The sequence below is a fragment of the Eurytemora carolleeae genome, unplaced genomic scaffold (genome assembly GCF_000591075.1).
Source record: "Eurytemora carolleeae unplaced genomic scaffold, Eaff_2.0 scaffold44, whole genome shotgun sequence".
Classification (NCBI taxonomy): Eukaryota; Metazoa; Arthropoda; class Copepoda; order Calanoida; family Temoridae; genus Eurytemora; species Eurytemora carolleeae.
Window position 1 is genome coordinate 98880 of NW_019396339.1, and position 8111 is coordinate 106990.

Sequence of the window (8111 nt, forward strand, 5' to 3'; positions counted from 1 at the left end):
TTCTTGATAAATATTTTATGATAGAGACTGGCCAAAAATCTGATCTAAGGTCATGCAAGTTTCTAAACAAAGGAATTGAGTGTTTGCCACAAAATCAAACATTCTAAAGCCTATATCTTTGCAACCTGATGGTGTAAACCTTTGACATTTCAAACTTAGATTATTTGACATAACGAAAGTTATAGTTTGAAATATCAAAGGTCTACAACATTGCTCGGATATACGGATTAGAAAATCAGAGTTTGTGACAAAGACTCAATTCCTTTTGTCCGATTCGTTCAGCCTTTTATGGCGTTTAATTTTCACCAGACTGTAATTTATTGATCTTAAGTGTTAAATTCACATTTAAATTCACATTTGCTCATTAGGTTCACAAATATAAACTCCATCAGAATATTTTAAATATAATTTAGGATGTAACGTAGGTTCACAAATAAATACTCCATCAGAATATTTTAAATATAATTTAGGATGTAACGTAGATACACAAATATAAACTCCATCAGAATATTTAAATATAATTTAGGATGTAACGTAGATACACAAATATAAACTCCATCAGAATATTTTAAATATAATTTAGGATATAACGTAGATACACAAATATATACTCCATCAGAATATTTTTAATATAATTTAGGATGTAACGTAGGTACACAAATATATACTCCATCAGAATATTTTAAATATAATTTAGGATGTAACGTAGGTACACAAATATATACTCCATCAGAATATTTACACAATTAGATTATGGATTAAATCTTATCACTTTCTTAAACTTCTAAAAGATCGAGGACAGTTTTGTCTCTCTGATGATAAGTTTACGTTACTGGCTTTTTGAAAATCCAGCATCCCATCAACACAGTCTTGACTGTTGGAGGGATACAATGTTTTGGAGGGATAACAGAGGTTTGGAGGTATTCCAGGCTTCCCAGAGGTTTTGGAAGGATCCCAAGGATATGGAAGGGTCCCATGTGCTTCGGAGGGATTTCAGAAGTGTGGTGGGACCTAGGGAGTTGGAGGAATTCATCGGATCTAATATTGTCAGTATATATTAAGAACAACAATAGTTTTAATCTCTGTTTGTTTGCGTGCAACCGAAATATGAAATATGAATATCCGTACATATACAATACAGATCTGTTATCTGGAACCGGGGTTTTCTCTAGCTAAGCACGGTCAGATTTTAGAGCACAGTGCACCGAGCACATATTATACACGCACGCACATAACACCCAGAGATAGCGAGTAAGGGGGGGGGGGGGGGCGCAACCATAGCTTTTTACTTACACTTGTTTTAAATATTTCTCGCAAATACAGAGATACATTATGATTCTGGATACAACATAGATAGGTACAAAGATACATTATGATTCTTGATAAAAACATAGATAGATACAAAGATACATAATAATTCTTGATACAAACATAGATTGGTACAAAGATACAAATTATGATTCTTGATAAAAACATTGATAGATACAAAGATACATTATGATTCTTGATAACAACATAGATAGAAACCAAGATAAATTATGATACTGGATACAAACATAAATAGATACAAAGATACATTATAATTCTTGATAACATCATAGATAGTTACAAAGATGCATTATGATTTTTGATACACACATAAATAGATACAAAGATACATTATAATCCTTGATAAAAACATCGATAGTTACAAAGATACATTATGATTATTGATACAAACATAAATAGATACAAAGATACATTATAATTCTTGAAAACAACATATAGGTACAAAGATACATAATGATTCTTGATAACAACATAAATAGATACAAAGATACACTATGATTCTTTATATATGTGATCGATGAGCTTTATTATTGAACCGAGCACTTGGAGGCATAATCTGTTTATTTTGACATCTGTTTTCAGAATCGAGTGATGAGAACAAAGGAATTCAGTCTTTGTAACAAAATCAAAAGGTATAATGCCTATATCTTTGCAACCATGCTGAAGTAAACCGTTGACACTTTAAATTTTTTTGATCTAACAGAGATCATAGTTTGAATTATCAGAAGACATTCGGTTTCAATGATATAGAGATTAGAAAATCAGAGTTTGTGGCAAAGACTCAATTCCTTTATTGAATATTAAGAATATCTTACTCTACACAGTTTAACTATTTCTTACATTTATTAAATTTGGTCAATCAAATACTAATCAAATACTAATCAAATACTAATCAAATACTGATCAAATACTAATCAAATACTAATCAAATAAAATCAAAAGGTATAATGCCTATATCTTTGCAACCTGCTGAAGTAAACCGTTGACACTTTAAATTTTTTTGATCTAACAGAGATCATAGTTTGAATTATCGGAAGTCTAAGACATTCGGTTTCCATGATATAGAGATTAGAAAATCAGAGTTTGTGGCAAAGACTCAATTACTTTATTAAATATTAAGAATATCATACTCTACACAGTTTAATTATTTCTTACATTTATTAAATTTGGTCCATCAATTACTAATCAAATACTAATCAAATACTAATCAAATAGTGATTGTTCTAATTTTAAACCACTCAAACTGCTGATACAATATCTTACATAAAAGCATAATTCATGCGTTACAAAAAATATTTTTTTTGCTCAATTGAATGATTTTAAGTTTGTTAAACTACATGCTTCTAATATCTAGAGAATTACAAAACTTATAATGTTCAGAGTCGGAACTTGTGTGTAAATTTTAAATGATTGATCTCGATAACAAATGTGGACACTTTTGAATTTGAAGATAAGTAAGGCTTGATCACTCAATTACAGATATCTCTGGAGAGTGCAGATTGCAGAATATGACCATCACGGTATATCAACGAGGAATTGAATAAACCCGTTTGGTCTGCAAAATTCAATGCTCGATTCTGTTTTGACTTTAGAATGAATTCTTATACAAATATTATTCATACTCCGAGAAAAAAAAAAACTTTTAAAACAAGCAAATAATGGCGTACAAAGGAAATTGGGACTTTGGCCGCACCCTCAAAACCTTTATATGATGAATAATCTAAAAGTTTTTATTGAGAAACCGCAATAAAATTGATTCTGTTCCGTATTTCTGAAAGGTAAAATTCAAGTGACCCCTACTCCTACATCCCTATACTCCAGTTTATTTTAAGTACTAGTCATAAATTTTAGCAGCTTGAGAATGCTGCTTAGTACACTTACAGACTACATCAGGCAAAAAGGGACTGTACACCAAGTGAAACACTCCTTTCTGATGAAATTAATGTGTCATTGATGTTGAGGCATGTAAGATTCACAACGGTACCCTAAAAAGATTTTTGCGATCAAGTTAATAAAAGAAGAAATAATCAGAATTAAAAAATTTCAAGCCAGAAACACGGTGTTATATTCAACATTATTAATGAAATTAAGATACTGCTGTTTATCAGGCATATGTCCCTGTGAGGCCTGTACTCCCGGTTACAGCTGTATAAGGGTTCAAAGTCGTATGAAATTATCAAAAGTATGAATTAGATAAAAAGGTTTATAATTTTAAATACTGATTATTTTTAATTGAGGTTTCTTTATAAAACAGGTTTGCGCATTTCTACTGCATGAAAGCATATAGAATTTATCAAAATTAAACAGGTTCAATTCTAGAAAACGAGTTTGTGACAGTTCTTGTTTTTGAGTTTTTGTCACTAAGCTCGATAAGTAGATATCCGTTGTAAGCCTAGGGCTGGGCAAAGTTCCGTTAACAAAACGGAGGTTTTCGAAAATTAACTGAAGAGTCCGTTAATGAACGGCAAATAGCTGTGTCATTAACGATTTTTTAACCGCTAACCAATTTTTTTGCAAATAATTTAAACATTCAAGATTGAAGGTTACTTTTTGCTTAATTCATCATTTTAAAGCAATAATTACGGGAAGATTTTACTTTGTACTGTTATTTCACCCTTTTTGTACTATTTTGTGTTATTAACTACTAAATATGTCATGGGCAATGATTTGAAACAAGAGATTAAAAAAACAAGAATATTTATAATATCGGTTAAAACGCCCGAAGCATGTACGTACGTCGGAGAGCACTAATTGGTTTTACGCGGCATAGGTTGCTGAGAATTCAGAATTAGCTACGTCCATATAACTTAAAAGAAACCCCGGTTGGTTGATAGGGGGTGAATTTTAATACGATAGTGGGATGGGGGGCCCCCATGGGTGATATAATTTAAATAAGGGGTTTTTGTATATCTTGAAGAGTTCATAAAGTTCAAGGTTGATTATCCTTATTGTTATAAGTTATATTGACATCTTTGTTATTACTATTATTAGTAGAGAGTTCAGTATTTTTTTTTAATTCATAATAATTTTACCGCTATTTTATTATCGTAATTACTGTTTATTATTACTATTAATATCATTATCTTTACTACATAATATCTTGAGAACCCAGCTTTGTACAGGGTACTCATAGTTACCCGTTTACCCGCGCTTAGTCGTAAAATTAGATTTTAGCGTTTTTTCCATGTAAAATGGGACCCACCCAACTAAGAATCTCAAAAACAAGCAATGAACATTCCCGTAGGTCTCTCGAGTTCCTCAATTAAAATTTGGGTAAAATCGGTCAAGGTGGGTGATATAATTTAAATAAGGTATTTTTAGTATCTTAAAGAGTTCATAAAGTTCAAAGTTGATTATTATTATTGTTATTGTTATAAGTTATATTGACATCTTTGTTATTATTATTATTAATAGAGAGTTTAGTATTTTTTTAATTCAAAACTATTTTAACGCTATTTTATCATCATATTTACTGTTTATTATTACTATTGATATCATAATCTTTAGTACATAATAGCTTGAGAACCCAGCTTTGTACAGGGTACTCATAGTTAACCGTTTACCCGCGCTTAGTCGTAAAATTAGATTTTAGCGTTTTTTCCATGTAAAATGGGACCCACTCAACTAAGAATCTCAAAAACAAGCTATGAACATTCCCGTAGGTATCTCGAGTTCCTCAATTAAAATTTGGGTAAAATCGGTCAAGGCGTTACTGGGTTATGATTTGACATCCAAACAAGAGTAAATTATAGAACCTTTTTGAATGGAAAGATTTTAAAAGAACTGAAGTTGACATAATATCAAGTAACCCTACATTTAAAGTTTTGGTTATTTGGCTGAACTCGATAATATTAAAAAGTTTTGAGATCAGGTCAAGTAGACTAATTTCTAGGTGTACATATTTTTTACTCCGTTTACTATTTTTAAGAAATAGATATCTAAAAAGCACTTTAATCATCCCAGCCCTCTAGTACACCATTTACCCATTGCATAGCTTGTGATCGCGTTGTATAATACAAGTGGAGATCTTGCCTGCAGGACAATTGGCAATCTGATCGAATATAGCTTGAAAGATAGATTGGGTCCTTGTTGAATTATATGAGTTGGGATTTGGACTGTGTGTCCTTCAGAACCGGCCAGTTAAGCCTAGTTGAGAAGTTGCCTGTGTAGCAATTTCAAAAGCTAATGTGTGGCTTTTATAACTAGGGAGTTAAGCCTGGTTGAGATTTGGGACTGTTTGTCCTTTGGAATCGGGAAGTTAAGCCTGGTTGAGAGTTTGCATTTGTGCCATTCAGAAACGAAGAGTTAGTCCTGGTTGATTTTGTTAACGAGTAGACCTGGATAGATACGTCTCGAAAAAACTGTTATGGAGTAAGTATTTGCTACATCCATACTTTTTTCTTTGAATTAGGTTTACAAGGCTCAGGGATATTTAAAAAACAATTTAATCATCCCACCCCTGAATATTGCAACAGTTTCCCCCTCCCCCCTACCCTCTTGACCCAACCTGACCCAAACAGGAACTTTTAAGGCGGAAGGCTTGAAAGAAAGGGGAGGGGGAGGGGGGGTTGACCTCGTAACAATACAGACAGTATATTATACTTAGGGCGCGTCCTTTAAAGAGCTGAATTCTTTACACGTTAGGGATCAATTAGAGCGGAAATACATACGAGATTTAATAGGATTTACTTTTATCACATTTTTTATATTAAAAGGCTAAAGGCGGTCTGGTTGTTCTTCATGGGAATTGTTAAATTGTTTTGGACCCCAGCTTAAACCCCCAATAATTTTTGATGTATGAAAATAACTTGAAAATCAATGTGCTTTACAACTTTTATCCACCACTATTTTTAAGGTTTTTTTTTTGCTGCAGATTAAATAGAAAAATAGGACTGGTTGAGGCCACATTCTTAATCACAATCAGACGGGAAGCACCAAACACACTGGCACTGCTGAAATTGGACCATCAGCTTTCAAATCAAAACACCTAAGCATTTCTTTGAATTATCAATATTAATATATAAACAATATGCAGTAGACTGAATTGTAATCTCAATTTTAAGAAAATGCCACCTAGGGAATTTTGAGTAAAACTATTTTCAAGAAACTGAAGATATCAGTGCATTTTCGGACTTAATTTAGTGCTTATTTTAAGCTTATTATGCTTTTTGTCTCTGCTATTTATTGAACTGTTAATGCCAGGGTCTCAAACTTTTATGAAATTTCCTTAACAACGTCATAAAACATGTTCAAGCAAAAAATCAAAGTCCAAAGTGAATTATATCTGTCTAAAATAGTTATTTTGAAGAAAAAGAAAAATCAGTATTAATCATATCAAAAATTAAGACATTGTCAGGGTTTATTCAGACTGTGCACAGTTGAATTAGGGTTTTGATTTTTTGCAGAAATATTTTTTTTTGCAGAAATATGTATTTGCAGAAATATGTTTTTGCAGAAATATGTTTTTGCAGAAATATGCCTGATTATGAAAAGTTACACAATTTGCCATTTACGTTTGATTTAAAACCTGTAAATGAGATTTATGAGATTTCTTAAAACTGGATTTTCTAAATATTTTCTGAAAATTGAAATTATAACTCAGTCTTCTGCATATTTGTATGTTCCAAAGAAAAGATTTAGGGTTTTAAAGTCCCATTTTCAGCAGTGTGCAAAGTCCAGATTAGGTTTATCCAAATTTTAATTATAGGTTAAAATTGATATATACATATACATATAATAAGATATTATTTTAATTAAATGTGTTGCAACGCAACTAACATTACATATTAAAACTAAATTCTATTTTCACATGCAAGTGCTGAGGTGTGATCATATTAGACTGGTAGCCATCATGGCATCAGGGTATAAGTCAAAGTGCACAGCTTGGACAAGCAGAGCTCACTGTTAAGTCCGGTTCATTTCTCGAACCGGGTCGACATCTGATCAGCTAGAGCGAGTTGTACAGTACACTTACAGATTATACCAGGAAAACCGGGACGGTACACCAAATGAACGCAGCCCCATCTAGGGAGATTCTAGTGAGAGGAAATAAACAGGAAACAGTAAGTAGGAAAAAATGACCGAAACCGATTCACTAAATCGGGACAAACTGACCGAAAACAATTTTGTCAAAAACGTGCAAATTCAGCAAGACAAAATGTACGAAAATGTAACTATTGTGTCGATTTTGTAGACAAACTATTTTCAAAACCCAAGCCAAACACGATTCAATAAAACAGGATTAATCTGTGTCAATGTTCCAAAAACGTTTCAATCAAAACGTAAACTTTCAAAATATGTAATTGTGTACGTCTATAAACGGTCGCAGTTTCCGAAAATTGAATCAACATTGCATTGCAAAAATGTTCTAAAGTTACTAAATACAGAATTGTTGCGCAGTGCAAATATATAGGCTCTACTAATCAGATCCATGGCAACATATGGACTAAAGTTGCGTGCAAATTCTTGCAAATATGGAATCCTAAATCTTAGATAATATCTGGAGTTGATGTATGGTGTAATTCCGCCTGATTAAGTAAGTAACTACTGCCCAGAAAAACATATATCAATCATTTTAGAACAATGACTTTTCAAATTTGTTAAATGTTGAAAGTATTACCCCCTCCTCCCCTCTTTTTCATTTTTTTTTTATAAATTTTCATATCGCATATCCAGAATACTAAGTTTTTGTAATTTTGTTGTAAATCAAAAATCTTATGTTCCTTTTTAACTTTTTATTGGCGACCATTCAAATTATTTCCGCCCCCCCCCCCCCCCCCCCC